Genomic DNA, 19681 nt, shown 5'->3' on the forward strand with positions numbered 1-19681 from the left:
AGCAATATCTATGGAAATAATAGATTCCATGAATAATTCTATATGTTCCTATGTAGAAAATCTGTAGGAGTATTTATGGTTGAAATGTGCATTATTCCATTGATCCTTTTTACTATGCAATAAAAAATATTTTATGTGGTGAAGAAATATCGTGTATCCTAACTTATTGTGGCATTTGGGAACATTTCCATACTTTCAGACACTTATGAACCCATTTAAGCTTAGTCATGCAGGCTGCTAAGCAGGTGGAGTGGCACAGACACAGGCACAGAAATTATGAAGCCGCCACATCAATAGTCCAGAGTTCTTATTTTGTGCCGCCCTCTGACATTGAGGCCCATATTTATACTTTTTTAGAGCCACATTTGCGTCATTTTCTGGCACAAAAGTGGTGCAAACTTACAAAATATAATTGTATTTTGTAAGTTAGCGCCACTTTTGTGTCACAAAATTGTGCAAATGCAGTGCTAAAAAAGTATAAATATGGGCCTGAATTTTTCCATAAGCTATGATATCTGTTTGCAGTTACTTCTGATGAACCGCCTATTAACAATTGTAGAGGATCGCACAGTCATGTGGTCACTTACTCACAAAAGCTTTACCTGAGCTGATATGATAACATAAAGCCACATAGTTACACATACATTTCTAAGTGTCAACAAAAGATGGGACACATTTAGAAACAGCGCTTATCCTAATCTTTATTCTTTTTACTGCACATAGATTCTAACCTTGGGAGTTAAGCATGCATAGCGCTTCCTTGCATTACTTTGTTTCAGGTAAGCATACATGTGTGGAGCATGAGCGTTCACATGCATCCACTCACGTATTTTGACACAAACCGAGATTTGCAAAGACTTGTAAATATGGGTTTGCACCAGAATGTTGTGCCTATCCAACAGAGGCGTAACAAGAAGAAATATCTTTATTTTGCTTTCTTGCTTCCACTTTCCATTTGTGATGCATTCTGCAGCAGAGAAATAAAGATCGATATGTCCCTAAGGATTGTTTTTATGCAGGAGCATGGCCATTTCTCCACAGAGACAATCCTGTGCGTAATGCAGACACCTTTGCACTGTGGTACATGGCTGCCTGCGTTAGTGCGAGGTAGCACATAGTGCAGCAGCGCAAGAAGAGAACAGAAATACTTCATAACTTTGTAAATATGGAGCATTTCTGCTCTCACTCTTTCATGCAAAGCAGCGCAGCAAGTATCTTTGCTGTACCACGTTGCGTGAATTAGTAGTAAATAGCCGCTAACATCCTCCATAGATCGTACTAAAATAGAACACCATTGCACTGTTGTGGCCTGATGATAGGCCTGACCTCTTCAATGTAGAACCAGAAAACAAATATTCACTCATTGTGGGCAGGGTCAGACTGGGACATAAAATAGGCCTCGGCACCGAAATAAAAGTGGCCCCATTAGCGAATCAGATAGCTAAAAAAGTGCCCCACCTTTGGAAATCGATGCAGTTTAGATGTAAAGACATGCTGTATAACAGTTTTGTAAGGAATGGGAGACTGAGTGGATTTGAGCTTGCTTCAGGCCATATTTGTTATAATATCAGGGAAACCAACAGTAAAAAGTGACCCAGCAGACCCTAAAACATGCCCACAGAGAGGCAGAAAATGGCCCACACACTAACCTTTCAGACCGGCTCATTGAGCACTGCCTGATTGCCCTACGGGACAGTCCGATCCTGAATAGGGGAGTGTCTCATAATAAGTGAATTTTCATAAATATGCCCCTTGGTTTGGGGCATGTCATTCCCTGAGTGATATGAGAGAGATGCACATCAAGAGGGATAGGAGCAGAGTACCCTTGAACATATAGCTGCCAATTCACAGTGGCATCTCATCCAATCTAGGTGTGAGGTTCATTAAAATTGAGTCCCAATTTATATTTGCTTGCCCAGTCGCAGCCTCCCTCCCACGTTCTGAATACACTTTGTATTCCGCTGTCGCACGTTTTCATATTTCAGGCTTCAATACCTTGACTGTGGGTGGCTTCAGAATTTGCCAGATCATTGCAGTTGGACTCTTGGCTTTGAGAAGGGAGAGTTCCACAAATCTACAATTGGATCTTCCAGCTTTGGGGTGTGGTAGTAAGCCCACAGACAAGTCTAAGTGGAATATATACCTTGTTTTTCTGTTGTGTCTATTATTAGCCTTGTCACTGAAGTGCAGAATGCAGGGACACAGCCATAGCATATGAAAGTGTTTGGCGTCATCTACCATGCATATTAGGTTGGAATGTCGCAGTTCCAAGAACATGTCATGCAACCATTTAGAGGTCAGATAAGTATGATGAAGATAATTCAACTGAAGAAGCTTGAATCTTGTAGAACTAGAGGTCTTTGGTATATGACTCAATAAAGTTGTTCATTCCAGATCTGATAATACTCTGCCCAGGACTTCCTTTTATTTTGACCTCCTAGATTCCCGGTCATGTCACAGAGATATTCTAATGATGCTGTAGAAGTAAGTGATCCTATCCAGGTTAACAAATTAGTTTATATTAGTATACAAAAGATGTTCATGCCATGTTAAAAGACTTTATAACAAGGTAAACGTTTATGTCCAGGACAAAAAATGAGCTTACACCAAGTTAAGAAGTTGATACCTAGTTAAGAACTAACTTTATACCGAGACAACAAAATATGTTTATATCAAGTTAAAGGTATGTTTTACCAGAATGAAACCGTTTAACTAGCACCTAAAATGAGCTAAATGTGGAATACCATGTAAACAAATGAGTTCTTACCAGGATGCAAAAAGATGTTCCAATAATGTTGAAAGATGTTTATACAAACATAAACAAAACGTTTATCCAGGATAATATAATAGCTTAAGCCAGGCCCAAAAAGTATTTAGCAAGTGTATCAGGATAAAAATGTGTTTAGCCCCATCAGTGTATTTCATTACGTCTTTTCTTGAAGCATTTACATTTTCCTTTGTGCTGTTGTCTCATCATTCACTTCATCCAGGTTTTATCCCCAAATTGTAGCCTTTACACAACACCAGTCTTCTGAAATAGTGCTGAAAATCGCATGATCCCATCTAACTGAAATAGATTTTACATAGCAGCAGAGTTTGCTTGTGTACAAGCAGCTCTAATAACATACATGTTGAGATTTCCTCTGGTAAGCTAGTATTACATTTTGCCTGTGTTGTTGGTTCAAATGTTATTTGCCAGAAAGTACTATCTCAGTAACATTGCTCGCCAATTTAAATTATGGAGTTAGTTTCAGTGTTCAAGGTTTTTGTGGCCTAGTGCAAGACATATTTTGGGGCTCCCTGTTTGGAACAATTTGGAATTTTACTATCCATTTTCTGCTAGCTGAAGCTAACATAATGCCCAAAAATAGTAAATTATGTAAAATTTTCAGACACTGTGGGCCTGATTCACAAAGGTAAACTTACACCTTTGTGTAAATTTACATTTTTTTTAGTATTCACAAAGTTTAAGTTTAATTTTTATTAATAGTAATTTTGTGACTGCAGAGACTCCACAGTTGGGGCGGAGAACTCCCCACAAAAAAACAGATAGGACAGGCCTTTTGTTATATGTGCAGAGTTCTCTCCCTACCACTTCCTACCCAGTACCCAGTACCGCTGCTCACTCCTAAACCCTAAACTTATCTGTACCTCCCTTTACCATTGCCCATACTTAAACCCTAAAATTTCCATTACCCTTATATCTCTTTACCACTGCCCCCGTAATCCCTAAAATTATCCTTACTTCTCTCTACCGTTGCCCACCTCAAAACCCTAAAATTATCCTTACCTCCTTTTACCACTACAAGCACAAAAATCCATTAGCCTTTTTTAAAATAACATACTAAAGAAGTTTTTTTTAATAAAAATACTTAAATGTGTGGTGAAGGCAAGCATGGTAATGGGACAAATATGATATTTAGCTGCATGGTAAAAGATGTGTGGTAAAAAATATGGGTCTTATTTACAACATTTTTGTACCGGGCAGCGGTGCAAGGCTTCTTACTGTGCTGCCCTATGTCAAAAGAAAAGGGCAGGAATGCACCGTATCTGTGAGATATAGTGCATTCCTGTCCTCTTCCACTGTGCTGGCACGCGATTGGCTGCCTTGCGCCAACGCAGGCACACTTGCACCATGGTACAAGGGTGTCTGCGTTGTAGCAAGGAACACCTTCCTGCACAGAAACAACCAATGGAGGCATTTTCCTCTTTCTATGTGTGCTGTAGAATGCAGTATACATAGAAAAAGGAAAAAAAATGAGGAGAAACAAAGTTATTTCTCCTTGTTACGCCTCCCCTGGGGAGGTGTTTGATGCATTCCCAAGTTTAAAAAGCCTTGAAAATCTGGGATTGCATCAAAATCTATGAGTGTTGTGTGGGAACACCCACAGCAACACCTGTGGAATGCCTCTTTGACAGACAGTAAGGCAACGCAGCGACTTGTGGTCCGTAGCCTTACTCTATATCTACAAGGCCATGAAAAGCCATGCACTGTGGCTTTGCTTGGCCTTGTAGATGTGGGTCTGCAGTCTGCGCCGACGGGTATCAAGAACAGTGATGCACCGGTGGCACAAGCCACTTGTATATAAGCCCCTGTGTTTTAGAGACTGTTTCCTCATCTGTTCGAACCATGCATGTTCTTCCTTAACACTCTAAAGCCCCCCGCACACCTGCAGTGCAGGGGGAGGGACACATCTTAGTGTACACTCACACAGCCCAAGGTCTTTCTCTACCTGTGACACAACCATCAAAAGTGAATTTTTAGGGACCCTTACCTAATTTTGCTGTAGTGGCGCAAGAATGTGAGTTTTCTCTCAGATTCCGTATAGTGCTGTTCAAAAGTGTCTTCCACTTGTGGGTCCTCAGAACAGCTTTTTTAATAACATATTTATTAATCTATAGATTACTATTCTTTGCCACCAATGGCCAGAGTATGAAAAAAGGTCTTAATATTCTTAACACTTATAAGGTAGATATTTTATAATTGTGCATTTTCCTTTTAGCCTTTTCATCCGTCCATCAGATATCTGCATCAAAACATAATAGTAACACCATGTGTAGTTGTAATAAAGGTGCTTACCATTTTATTGGCATGGATATTAAGCAGTGCTTGATTTGTAAATAAATGAGTGCTGGTGCCCAAAGTACTGCGCAGACGGTGTAATTTAATGTCAGCGCCCAATACTAAAACTGTGTAGTGGTTAATTCATCTTAAGCCTCTTTTAAACCTGGCCCCCTGTTATACCTCTGCAAAAAAAATTGTTGTCCAAAGATTTTCATTTTTGATTTGTGATTTTGGATCATTAGAGAAGTAATTTAGCTTGGGTAGACACTTCTGATCGGGTGCTGAATTTTTCTGGATGACACTTTTAAAAATGGCGGAGGTGTTGCAGTGATGATGTAATAGTTCAGTAACAATGAGACCTATATACTTCATTTTGGTGTCAAAACATAGGTTTTGGGGGTCAAGTAGTTTTATAGAGACTGAAAATAACTCCTCAGAGCAACCCTTCTGCCATTTTCCAAAATGGCAGCTCTAATAGAGGAAGAAGAGACATATATAGAAATGCAACAAATAATGTTTTTTAATCCTTTTATGTATACACCAAAGAATGTTTATGATATGAATATGAAAAAAAATGTTTATCACTCCTGTTTTAGACACATTTTCATAGTTCACTTTCTGTATTTGTTTCAGCAATCGCTTGTGGTACATTTTCAGAATGTTGAACATTTGAGAAGAGCATATCTTTTTGTAGCAAAGGTCTTGCTCATAGATGTATGTGTAAGTTCCGTGGGTAGAGGCTTTAGAAATTTTGTAGGTTTTAGCACCCCATCAATATCTTCCCAACCAAATTCACACGGATCTTTCTCTACATATACAGGAGCCAAAACATTTACAGATCTTCTGATTAAGTAGAACGCTCTTTAATCGTGTCCACACACAGAATATGACGTTGGTGAAAAGCGGGAGTGATTTCTAGAACTCACTTTAACAAAGATTGTCAAATGTGTGACAGTCGGAACTCAGTTTCCACACATGCACAAGGTATTTTTCTATGTCTTTAAAGTCTCTTTCTTGTTCTGTCTCAAAATCCTTTCAGAAACTTCACAGGTTCAGCAATTAAAGCTCCAAGCTTTGTTCCAATGTTGCTCATAGTGTCATCAGCCTTAAGAATATGTGCCTTGATAAGAACACTGGGCATCTCCGGGTCAAGTTTCTTGTACAAAATATGAAACAGGATTAAGGGGGTTATTACAACTTTGGAGGAGGTGTTAATCCGTCCCAAAAGTGATGGTAAAGTGACGGATATACCACCAGCCGTATTATGAGTCCATTATATCCTGTGGAACTCGTAATATAGCTGGTGGTATATCCGTCACATTTGGGACGGATTAACACCTCCTCCAAAGTTGTAATAACCCCCTAAGTGTCTTTTGTCGCCTGTTCCATTACATATCCATAACTCTGACAATCCTTGTCTTATAAGCATTGCAACAAATGGAAGTAGCCCAATAATAACATCTGTGTCATTTGAAAGTACAATGACTCGATTGGAACCATTCCGAACAGCCCCCTCAACATGTGGCACAACACGAAGGTCCGCTTCCTCCATTTTGCTGTTAAGTTATTGAACAATATGGCCCGTACCTTTTGAATATATCTCCACAGGCTCCAACTCCTGATTGACAATCATTCCACTTGCAATAATTGGAAATTCAATCTTCACTGAAGCATCAGCAATGTTTTGGCAAGTTAACATCTCCAAGTTCATCTTGTTTGATGTTGATGACCACAATTTATCAAGTTGCACAGGTATTGGTGTCAAATTTTTGATGCAGGCAGGGTCAATTTTTCCACCCGTAGACATTTGTCTAATTGTCTCACATTCTTTGCCAGATGGTTCAAGATAACTATCAAAGACAATGTGCAGTTCTTGTAAGGTGCACACTGACTTTGATATCCGTAGAACAGTCTGTACGACCTCTCTGAAGTTTTGCATGGATGAAATCGTGACCAGTTGCAATTGTGACATATAGGCCCATATTTATACTTTTTGACGCTAAACTGCGCTAACGCAGTTTAGCGTCAAAAAGTTTTGCGCCGTCTAACGCCATTCTGAAGCGCCAAGCGGGCGCCGTATTTATGGAATGGCGTTAGACGGCGCAATCAGACCGGCGCTGCCTGGTTTGCGTGGGAAAAAACCACGTAGACCAGACAGCGCCGGCGTAGGGGGAAAATGGCGCATGGGCGTCTTAAAATGGGGCAAGTCAGGTTACGTCGAAAAAATCGTCTTAACCCGACTTGCGCCATTTTTTAACGACGCCCATCCCCCATCAACATGACTCCTATCATTGTAAAGATAGGAGTCATGCCCCCTTGCCCAATGGCCATGCCCAGGGGACTTCTGTCCCCTGGGCATGGTCATTGGGCATAGTGGCATGTAGGGGGGCACAAATAAGGCCCCCCTATGCCACCAAAAAAAAATATAAAAAATAAAAAATGATACTTACCTGAACTTACCTGAATGTCCCTGGGGTGGGTCCCTCCATCCTTGGGGGTCCTCCTGGGGTGGGCAAGGGTGGCAGGGGGGGTCCCTGGGGGCATGGGAGGGCACCTGTGGGCTCATTTTGAGCCCACAGGCCCCTTAACGCCTGCCCTGAGCAGGCGTTAAAAAGTGGCGCAAATGCGCCGTTTTTAGCCACGCCAACTCCCGGGCGTCTCTTTTGCCCGGGAGTATAAATACCACGTAAAGGCCTGGGAGTCATTTTTTAGACGGGAAAGCCTCCCTTGCATATCATTAACGCAAGGAAGGGGTTCACGCTAAAAAATGACGCACATTCCGGGAACTTTGGCGCTATTCGCCTCTAACGCCATAGTATAAATATGGCGTTAGTTGGCGTTAGTTTTGCGTCGAAATTGCGTCAAAAAAAACGACGCAATTTCGGCGCAAACGGAGTATAAATATGGCCCATAGTCCACAACAACAGCAGTTTTCAATGAGGTCTCCTTTTTTAATCAAAATTATTTTATGTGAAAGATTTTTTCGAGCTCTTGTATTGTATTGAGTTTGTGCTCAGTTTGCAGTTTCATTGCAGCATGTCCATCAAATAATGTGTTTGCTGGAAGAAGATCATGCGACAGAATAAATTCACCCCTTTCATTTGCTACATCCATCTCTCTATGTGTTTGCAAAGGCTGTTTTTTGTAACCTGTTTTGTAGTGGCTGGTTGGACGAAACTCTTACTATGGTAATTGAAGCGTGGAAGTTTAGCTTTAGTGACTATGCCAAACAACTTTTTCTATTTCAATACAAATCTCTCTTGTTTCAGTTCTGCGTATAGTTTTGACCCATATTCCAGGATATGTAGTAGACATGTCTTTATATCATTAACCACATATTGTTTGGTCATGAAGTGTAGTTGCACAGGCTCAGTCATTTCAAAGGGGTTTTCTTACTCCTGCATGAAATGAAGAAAGCTGTCAACATATTTATTAAAAAAGTTCCCCTCTCTTTCCCACAAGTTGGTGGTGAGGAACAATTTCACGATGGTCCATTAATTTTGAATTTGTCATCTCTCTGAAAACATTGCAAATAGAAAGGACTTCATGGTAAACTAGCTGCCAATGAGCAACATAATAACTTTTATGTGTCTGACCAACAGTTCCCATGGAGCTTTTCTGTGATCTCTGGATTGTCTGTTCCAGTCTCATATCTGGAGCCACAGCATTGAACCTTCACTCTCTGTCTTTCACCACAAAATGTCTTTGGGTGAATCTTCTGTAGAAGTATATTGTTTCCACCTCTAGCTTCTTCACGCTATCCAAATACCAGGACCCATATCTCAGGTAGTTTATGCAATGACATTCATGAATCACAGTAATCAGTGACTCTGCAGTCTTCATGTGTAGCTCCTAATTACCTTCTCGATCAGCATGTACCAAATTTTTCACTAGAGCTATCATGTGTAAAACATTTTCCCAGTACTTGCCAAGTTCTGATTTTTCTTCATATTCTTTGACAGACTCTACGAACTTGGGTTTCAGGTTTTCTGATTTTGAACTGAGTCTATTGAACATTGTCTGGCTTTGCATTACGTCTTTTGACTGAAATGCACCCTGTGCCTTGTTCACTTCTGACCTAAGATATGCAAAACCTAATTTGTCATTCTTGTTCCATAAAGCATTCTAATGCAATTTTCTATAGCCTTAGATATGATGATTATACCTCGTAACTAATTGAGTTCCACCCAATACTGACTGGACAGTTTTGCTTCCAAAGAGTTCACCCTCAGTAAGTACTTTATATATGCCACATCCACTGTGATACCTTCCTGCACACTGCAACATAACTTTTGCCATGTGGAAAACTTCCATCATTGGATAAAGTTCATCTTGTTCTACTGAATTGCGCATAAAAATGTCAGCTACAATACGGAAAACACCTTCATTGCAAAACATTGTCCAGGATATACTGGTCTTGAAGCTAAGCATGCACATTTTGGATTTTTTTTAGAGCTGGGTATACTGTTACGTAGTGTGTGACTGGAACTGGTATCACTGGTAAAAAAAACAACCTTCTTCATTCGGATGGTATTTTGTGAGATCATAGCATGAATTCCATGGAGGAACTGGCTTTCATTCATCCTTCAGTCTGCACCAAATAAGCAATATGATAAATTCAGTTAAAACAGCTTAGCAGACAGCAGAATCAGGTAGAAGAAGATCCATGTCCTCAGCCACTTTTAAACTTTCTGGTAGACTGGGATGTATTGATGCATCGTAGTGATTTTGCACATGTTAGCATGGCAGTTGGGCTATAAGTTTGCAGCTTTGTCTGTTTTTTCCTGCAGCTGACACAACATGTTTTTCAGCGGCTACTTCTATGATACAGTCTTGAAAAGGCACCATGGCAGTATCATGTGTGCTGGATATTCCAGACATAGACGAGCTGTCTTCAAAATCAAAATTATCCAGAACAGTAATTGTAAATCATTTCCTTGTAAAGTGATTTGGAAGTGGTGTGCTGTCAGATTCTCAAGATCTTAAAGCACGAGCTGCTAACAAGTTCTTGCTCGTTACTGGGTCATTATAACTTGTTGATACACCAATCCTATTCACTGAAGTAATTAGCTCTCTACTTTTGCACTTGTCATAGATTGCGTGGGAGGTCATCATGTGTAGCAGAGTTTTCTGTTTGCTGTGATGTAAACATGTAAACATTCATAAAACATGATTTGGTAAAGACAGTACATTTGTGCAGCATAAGCCTATTGGTTCATGGGATTGTCTTCCACTTCTTCGCTTATACCTTTAAAGACATCTTCAATGTTCTGGGCTTCTGTTACGAACTCAAGAACTTTAGTTTGTAACAGTTTTACTTTGCTGATATTAAAAAATGATGTAAAAAAAATTTAGGACAACATCAGGCATTCTTGTTGACTCCAATGATTTGCAGAGCTCCGGGACATCACAAAATCTGTCATTAAGTCCAAAATCTAAATCTTTCACTACGTTTCTTAAAATGGCTCCTGCTGATTTTACTGCATCCTGTGATCTTATTTTGGAAGCAAGAACTTCAGAAGTCAAATCAGCTGAGAACACCATTGGTGGCTCATTCTTGTTAGACTGACAAAAACTAATTCTGGCCAGATAAATCTTAATTTCATTATTATGGATAAATACAGTTTCTTCAATGTTGACCATTATTTTTCTTATCTCACTGACTGTGAACCCGTAGCCAGCACTCAAGAGTGTCTTTAAAACTTAATTTGCTTTTTCAAAGAGTGCAAACTTAACTGAAGGCTGGCGGTTACATTGCTGTTGGGAGCTCATTGTACATTTATATTTTCAAATCTATGCACACATGCGGTTCCGGTGGGCATACAAATTAGCTGCGAATACATTTACCTCGCTGTTTAGATCAGCTACTCGGCTGAAAACCTAATCTTGAAAGAAGCTAGCTGCAGATAAAAACATATTTGCCCTTTGAGACTCACATACTCTGTACTTTGTTCTTTCGTCAATCCCTTTGGTCCTTGTTCTGGCTAAACCACAGATAGCACATTCAGGGATCCTCTGCTTTCTGACCAGTTGTGGGCGGTGGATGAAGGGTAGCCATCGATCTTCTAAATGGATGGACTTTGGGTTTGGTTGTTGTTGCTTTCTCAGAAGACTCGGACTCCTGTTGTGATTCACTGGTTTCTGCTATTCTTTGGCAATTTTTTTCCAGGCTTTTTTCATTGTATACGACTTGTAGCACTTGTTGTTACAATGATAAAATATTTGATAGTCTTCACCCATCAGTTTCAATCTTTTGTGAACTTCGTCTTCCCGTATTTCTGTAGCATCTCAAAGTCTCTTCTGTTCAGCCACAGTTTATGTTAGCTTTTCTTTTGGATTAGTTTGGCATATGACACATTTTTCTTTATTGAAGGAGTCCTCAGATTTTGTACTTAGCAACACTCTGTCAGGAGGTAAAGATCCTCTGCTACCACCTGCTTCGCTCATGTTTACGAATTTGAATCAACAGAAAACCTGAAAAAAAAACAATATTAAAGTAAATTAGCAATATGATAGCTAAAAACACATCTTTATAGAGCTGCCATTTTGGAAAATGGTGGTAGAGCTGCTCTGAGAAGTTATTTTCTGTCTCTATAAGACTTCTTGACCCACAAAACCTATGTTTTGACACAAAAATGACATATATAGGTCTCATGGTCCTTAAAATATTACATCATCACTGCAACACATCCACCATTTTTAAAAATGTCGTCCAGAAAAAAATCAGCCCAGATTAGCAATGTCTACCCAAGCTAAATTACTTCTCTAATGATACATAAACACAAATCAAAAATGAAATTCTCTGAACAACAATTTTTTACAGAGGTATATCAGGGGGCCAGGTGTATTTAATCCACTACCAGGCACTCCCTGCCACTTTGTCTCATTTTTGTTGGTTCCACCTTTCCCCCGTTGTGACAGTGTTCTGTTTTTTGTCTTTCTGTCCTCTGTCTTTCTGCTTTGTGTGTTCTTCCTTCTATTGCTACCTATTGGTAAATGTCTGATGTGGAAAAACAAATGCCAGTCCCCAAAAATATACTGCCCCACTGGCAACAACTGGCTCACATTAGGCACTGCGGGTACGTGTGGAAACATGTCGGTTAAGGCACCCTTCTGTGAGCAATCATTCTCTTTGTGGGTACAAATAAATATTTTTAAACCTACCCAGATGCAATTTTAGTTTTTTATTCTGAAACAAATATTGGTTATAGGACATTGATATTACATACCTTGCAGGTGGAGATATGTGTGAGGTGGTACACCATCCTGGGAGTGGGCATAGACAAAATCTCCTAGCAGCACACTGAACACTTGAATATTACAGAGAATCTGGTTCTTAGGTACAATGTCTAGAATGTGAGAAGCAGATCCCTGGCCAGGATATAAATATTTAATTGTGTGTGCCACTGAGGTCTCACCCAAGGGAGAGAGTGATAGAGAGATGTAGCAAGCCATGGAGAGACAGAGTTGTCGAGCAAGAGCATCTGTGTTGTTAATATATAAAAGGGGAACATGTAACATCTTCCCTTTGTTATTTATGCCACTGCTCAGTCTGTTTTAGCGACAATGTGAGTGGCACATAGTGTGTGGTAAGCCTGAAGCCCTGGGCATGTCATCCTGTGTCTGTGAGGAGGAGATACCAGTTATGTGAGAAGACTGGGCAGGAAGTCGCTTAGCTCCTGGTGGGAGCATTATTTACCTACATCTTATTTAAAATTGTAACAAGGCTTACTTTTGTATCAACTGTATAGTCCACAGCTCATTGGAGAGTGTTACAAGTTAATTTTACATTAGTTAGTAGGGTGACCCAGCTTTATCTCTGTTGAAACTTCCTTGTGCCCCCTACCCCCCTCTTTAGTATGGATGGAGTTTCGGAAGAGCCAGGATAACATCAAACTGGAAGTACTGTCTCGTGGTAGACCAGCAACGGCTCCTCCGCAATGGCGGAGGAGCATCGCCCTATTGACTAAGAGCCAGCAGCTGAAAAATAAAACAATATTTTATTATTATTTTATTTCTCAGCAGCTGGTTGAGCCAATGTGGGTGGGGGGGCAGGGCTGGGCCATGGGAGAGGGAGGAGGAGTGAAGTGCACTTAAAAGTGCACATGTCAGTTTGGCTGGCCAAGCTGCCATGTTCACTTAGGTTTCTCTAACCCAGCTGTGTTGCACAGCCTGGTTGGAGAAACAGCACAGACTCCCATGCACTGTCTGAGTGGAAGATCAAGCCGCTCAGACTAATCCAGGCGCTGCACTCATGCTAGGTATAGCATCAGAGCAGCACCAGGATTCCCTGGGGAGTCTGTGCTGGTGTCCTAGGGATTGCTGGGACGGGACACCACTAGGAGCTAGAGAGAAGAGGAGCAAGGCAGCTGGCGTGTGGCAGCGACAGAACAGGTAAGGTGTTTTTTTATTACAATCCCCCCCTTTGAAATTGTGGCAGCTGCCTCTGGTGCAAACTAGCCTTGTCCTGTTACATGGTCATGTTCTGTGCCTAACTCTAACTAGGAGCCATGTGACAGAGAAATAAATCTATACAAATCTCAAAAGGTCATACTCTGAAATGCTAACTGGGGATGTCCATATGTTTTAAAGAGCCAGGAGCACTTTGGGGAGGAAATATGAGAGATAATTTACTGGTTGGTGGCTGAATGGGTAGGGCAAAAGGAAAGTAGCGGGTCTGTCTCTTCTAAGAAGAAGCATCTCAAAGCATTAGTGTAGCCAGTGTGTCGTGGGTCCCAGTGCAAGGAAAGAAATGCCCCCATTGGCTGCTGTTTAAATGATAAAACACAGCAATAATCAGGATTCATTGGGCCCCTCAAGCCACTGGGCCCAGGTGCCACTATACCTGCTGCACCAATGCAAGCTACGCCCCTGCAAGGAAGTTGTGGCACCCAGTTCAGTTCATTTTTTATTAACACTTCTGTTCATGCGGCCTTCGAGGCTATACCCAAATTAAACAAATACAACTACAAGATGGGGAATGAGGAACGGTGTGCATTAGGAATAAGAAAGGGCAGTAAACCAAACTTGGGCCCTCATTATGACATTGGCGGTAACTGCCACCTATCGCGACGGCAGACAACATACCGTTGCCATGGCTACCAGCCGCCAACTGCATGATGACCATAGACGGAATAACGCAAGAAGGCTGGCGGAATTCCATCAACGGCCATGGCTGCTGACGGCGGTAAGGTGGTGCTGCTGCCAGCAAAACACCGCCTACAGTATCATGAGTCATGATACGGCCTTGTGTTTTTTTGCTGGTGGATGCTGCTGCTAGCAGCAGCGCCGCGTCCCGTCTCCTTCCGGAGGACCCCCTTCAAGCAGGTAAGTCGGGTTCTCTGACGGGGTGGTGGTGTGTGTTTGTGTGGGGGTGTTGTGTGGGAGGGGTGTCTGTTTTTGTATGCGTGCATGCGGGTGTGAGTCGCGTGGAATGCGTACATGAATGACTGAATGTGAGTGTACGTGTATGTTGTGTGTTGTGAATGTGTGTGTGCGACAATGTATGTTAGTGTGTGTTGTGGTGTGTGGGTATGAATGTGTGCATGCGTGGGTGGATGTGGGTATGCGTCGGTATGCATGTGTGTATGAGTGTGTATGTCTGCGCATGTGGGTGTGTAAATGTGCGGGAGGGTCGGGAGATGGAGGGGGAGGTTGGGGGAGGGCTCTGGGCATGGGGAGGGGGCAGGTGAGACCTACTGATAGTGCCTACCGCCATGGTTTTCGTGGCGGTACGAGTGCTGAAGTCTCCAGCCCAGCGGCCATTACCACCCTGACAGACGGAGTGGTACATTGGCGGTTTGGCTTGGGCCAAACCGCCAATGTCATTATTTGGGAAAAGGTACCGCCAGCCTGTTGGCAGTACCTTTCCCCAAATTACCGCCATCTGCCAGGGTCGTAATGACCCCTTGGGTGACAAGATGTGTCTTTTAATTGTAGTAGGTATATCGCTAGGTGCCCTAGGCTACGGCGTTAGTTAGACCTGGCAACTGGCAGGTGTACACCTTGTCAACCTTTGCAGAATTTGTATTTGTGAAACTAAGTTGCATGGCATGCCTCGAGTCGACATCTTTGGGAGACTATACACACAAAGGGGACACTTTATTGCATGTATTACGCTCATACCTCACTTCAAGGAAATAAACCCTCTCGTAGAAAACTCAACATCATGTGGCCACCTTGATAATACAATTTCTGCAGCACTCAGAATGTATCTTTTTTCGGAAGAAGGTATGCTTCGTAGCCTACAGTGACAAAGCTTAAATTATGAAGCATCAACTTTTAAGAACGTAGTGATTTTTTAGCGTAATAATAGAAATGATTTACAATAAATGCAAAAATACACACGTAAGCATAAGGTTCAGAACAGCGATGTATTAGACAGGAAATAACATTTATGATATTCACAGCTTGAGTCGAGGACCACAAAGAAAAATCTATTTAAAAATAAAAAAATACCAATGACTGCTATCTTCATATTGTTGAGGTCCCCACCCAGGACTAGGACCCATTAGTCCGTCACCCAAAACTGCACAATTCATGTGCCCTGCACCAGGTTGACCAGGCGTCCGGTTTTCTCCAGCTGTCCCATCAGATTTCATGAAATGTAGCTCATGTCCCGGTTTTTTTAGAGGGTCGACTCAAAACGGTGAGAGGTGCCTTTTTATGTTTTCAAAAGCAGGGATAGTTAGCAGCTGTTTTAAGAAATCAAATTAATTAACAGTCATAATACTGGCTTTACGAAAATGCATTTATGTTCTTAGAACGTCTTCTGGAATTCAATGCTGATGAGTGCTGTCATTCTGTTTGCTTAACTTAAGTAAAGCTGTAGTCCTGCTTCTATTTTTGTGAAGTGTCCTGGTTTTTGGCTTTAAAATTCTGGTCACTCTACCTACAAACGAGATTTCTGACTCCATAAATTACTTGCGCCCAAGCTGGCCTTAAAAAACAGAGTTACATCAGCAGCTGGCCGTTCAAAAGCTTCCAAACATGCCAATTGCTTGACTACACATAGGTTCTGGGCCCAGATTTGCAAAAGTGTCACTCAATGCAGCTCTGCAGCCAAAAATGCTGCACTGTTTTGCAGGAGAGAACAGGAGTTTGCATATTTACAAAGATATAGTACCCTCCTTCCCTCTACCTAGCGCCGGCGCAGAATTTTGGTGCTGAGTGCCATCCACACACCTCTGCGCCATAGTGCGAGCGTGTGTGCATGCGTCTAGCATAGGTTTTGCCTTCCAGTACAAAATACTATGCCTGGACAGAAAGTTTTCATACTGTGTATGTATGCTGTAGAGTAGAGCATATATGCAAATTTGGCGCCTGCTTTTAAGTGGCCAGGAGTTTTACGAGAGTAAGTCACGACAAATCCTTTATGAATCAGGTCATACGGTTGAAGTGCCTGTGTCTACTCTACTGGACAGGCTAGTGCACTGAATGCACTCTTTGCATATGCAGAGGTACACATCCCTTTCAGGTATCAGGCATGCTCCAACAGGCATGCACCTGGAAACCAATCATTTGCCCAAAAGGAGTGTGCCAGTATATATGCTTAGCCCCTGGCTCTTGGTTCACCTCAGCCTTATCAGCTATGCATTCAGCCATCTAATAGTGACCTCCTGACAACAGGTAAATAAACTATCAGCTCGGATTTTATCAGTTTGTTTGTGGTGTCCAATGTACCGTCACTTAGTTGCGCTAGCGAACCCTGCACTTCCATACAACCAAAAATATGGCCGTTTTAGCAATAAAACTATTTTCTAAATAGGACATGTAAAAGGATGTTCAGATTGTACTTGACAATTCCCTTTTTAAGAAATCTGACAATGACTTGCTGTAAGAACCCACTTTCATCAGCTCTTAAACTTTTGACGTAATAAGGTTCCACCGGCCAGTCAGAATTTGACTCTCACACCTTGTGATCACTGTTACCCATCTCTCTCGTTGAACTCTTAGTGATGTCACCCCACACGGGCAGTCGCTGCCTTTACTTTGAAAGTACTTTATACAAAAACCTATGGTCAGGCATGTGTTTTTTAAATAAAATTAAACCTCATGTGTTTTCCAGTCCGTAATACATCCAGCAAGCGTGCTCTGGTAAGATCAATGAATGTTTGATTGGACAATCTTATTGGATAATAGGCCTCCATTGTCCTTCGGCACTGCATGCTTAATGGGGTGGGCGGCCAATAACTCCTGATAATGGTCATTAATGCTAGAAAGAGAACCACCATAGAAACGTCTGCTATTTTTCAAAGATCTGAAGCTCGTGCCTATCAGGTTCTTTAGCTTCCGGCCTACCACCTCCTCGGTTAGCCTTCCCCATGTACTCACTGCGACTTAAATGCGCACCCGAGGCAGTGGGAGACTCAGGGACTCTGTCAGCCATCTTGCAAATCTCTCTTGACAAGACAGCAACAGCGTGAAAAAGAAGACAGTGATGCTGAAAGTGAAGCAAACTGAGCTTTTCATTTATCCTGGTTTAATATATTTTCCAAAGCATACAATCGGTGAAAACACTTGCGTCGCCCGCAGACTTCTTTCTGCAGGCAATGGCCTCTCTAGCCTGTCAGCTGGTCTGCTCGTGGGTGAGTCAGACATGCAGCACTGGTCTTCTTGGCAGAGGGGGCCGGAAAGCAGAGGGAACGCGGGGGGCGGGAGTGGGGGCGAGGCATGACACAGATGAACGTAGCCACGAGGCACTACAGATGCACCAATCTCACAATCACATTTTAAAGCTATTTTCGTGCATTGCACGCATCGCTATAGACCAAAGTCAATGACAGATCACATAATAGAGCCGTTTAAGAATACAAGTCTGTCACAGTGGCGTAACAAAGGCAGCCTCCGAGGTGGGGGGGTCGAGCTCCAGGGTCCCCCTCCACACATTATACTGGCCTGAGACCTCCGGGTGAGCGGTGGCCCCTCCATGTACTGTGCAGGGGGCCACCCTCAAGTTTCTTAGGCCACTAGTCTGTCATCGTAACACTCGGTTATGTAACCCGGGATCCCACACAGCAACAAGACACAGGATAACGGAGGAAAGGCAATGGAAGGGAAAGGAGAGGGACTCAGCAAGAACAAGCAATATCATTTATTTTAAGAACCTCACAGCATACTTCCTCTATCCTTCCGATTACAAATGCGTGAAAATCGCACAAGGCAACATAATTTACAAATCTGCAAGAATCATGACTCCCAGTTTCGTCATCAACTTGCCAGTTCTCCTGCCTTTCAAAAAGTCTTGCGCAGTTTGAGGGAATGTGAACATATATTTATACCCTCCTACGCCACACTGAATGCCGCAGGGAACCAATGGGAAGCAGCCAGTACTGCCACCAACATCACAGTTTGGGTAACTTGAAGCTCTTCCCTCCTCTTCTGTCTTGCATAATTCAAATCCAGAAAAAATTGTCCTCTGAGAGGCAAGTCCCTTTTTACTGTCTCCTGCATACGTCACAGCCACTTTTTGTAGTTGTCCCTCAAGATCTGCAAGGATCATCCCCCGACTCATGATTTCGTAAAGAAGATAGCTAATGTTTTATGAACTTCCAAATTAATTTCTGCGTCATCACAGTAGACATCTTCCTTCATGAATCGTACTGCAAAGGAGCTGTCATCCTCTCACTTGGTCAGTGATCCTACAGCTGTTCATAAGGTAGAGGCTCACACTGGGTTAGAGTGGCCAAACGTGAGTGAATGCCTTTCTCAAGATCCTCCAGATGATCCTCTGCTTCAGGGACTTGGGCGCATGATGAGGCTGCTCAAGAAACATATAGAATATATTTGAAAAAAAGGTGGCGGTCAAAGGCAAATCTCGGTTCGCCCTCCAGCAAAGAACCCCTCAGAACATAGCTGTGGTAACGCAGGGTGTATGTGGGTCCATCAGTCCAGTCCCCACACCTGCCGAACTCCAACAACCAGTGCTTCCGGTTGCCACACTAGACAGAAAACCAGGGTCGAAAACCCATGCAGCGCTAGTACAATGTAGGCTGCCAAGTTTTAACATGGACAGTATCCTCCTGACTCCCTGCACAGATCAGATTGGAGTTAAGAACAGCCGCACATCAGGGATTCCACAAAGAACGCATGCCACAGGGCAGCCAGCAACAAAGAAGCAGCTGCCAACCTGCAGGCTCATTTGTTAGCCGGAGCAGAGGTACACCAGCACCACTGAAAGTCCATGCTGTGGGAACAGTGAAATGCACCAAATCACTTAGTTTAGGGGCACTCCCTACTCCATAACTATTAGCTCAATTTCCAAAGCCCTCTCATCACAACCAGGTTAATTTAACCTTTTCGCGTTTTCTCTCCATTCTTTTGCCCCGTGCACGCACACCAAATCTTTACTGGAATAACCGCACCTCTTTTGAGGGGACTGTAGGAGGCATGATAAGTGACAGATTTTTCCAGGATCAAGCATTCTTTATTGGATTTGTATCTCAATGGTAGAAACATCTTATACTGTTGGTAGCTCCAATAGTGCAGGTTATTGAAATTCCAATGTTTTTTTTTGTTACAGCAGAGTTACTGAGATCAAATGGAAAGCCACACAGTGAATTCAACACATATCATCCGTTAAGGCAATGGAGCTGAGGCCTTCCCAAGGCTCATTAT

General features: G+C 42.3%; 1 protein-coding gene across 2 annotated transcripts in view; it reads left to right on the top strand.

Moving 5' to 3' along the window:
- The window catches only part of SUSD1 (sushi domain containing 1), a 521732-nt gene that overhangs the window by 363101 nt on the left and 138950 nt on the right, over window positions 1-19681 (top strand). The window lies entirely within an intron of this gene.

This window comes from Pleurodeles waltl, chromosome 1_2, assembly GCF_031143425.1.
Source record: "Pleurodeles waltl isolate 20211129_DDA chromosome 1_2, aPleWal1.hap1.20221129, whole genome shotgun sequence".
Lineage (NCBI taxonomy): Eukaryota > Metazoa > Chordata > Amphibia > Caudata > Salamandridae > Pleurodeles > Pleurodeles waltl.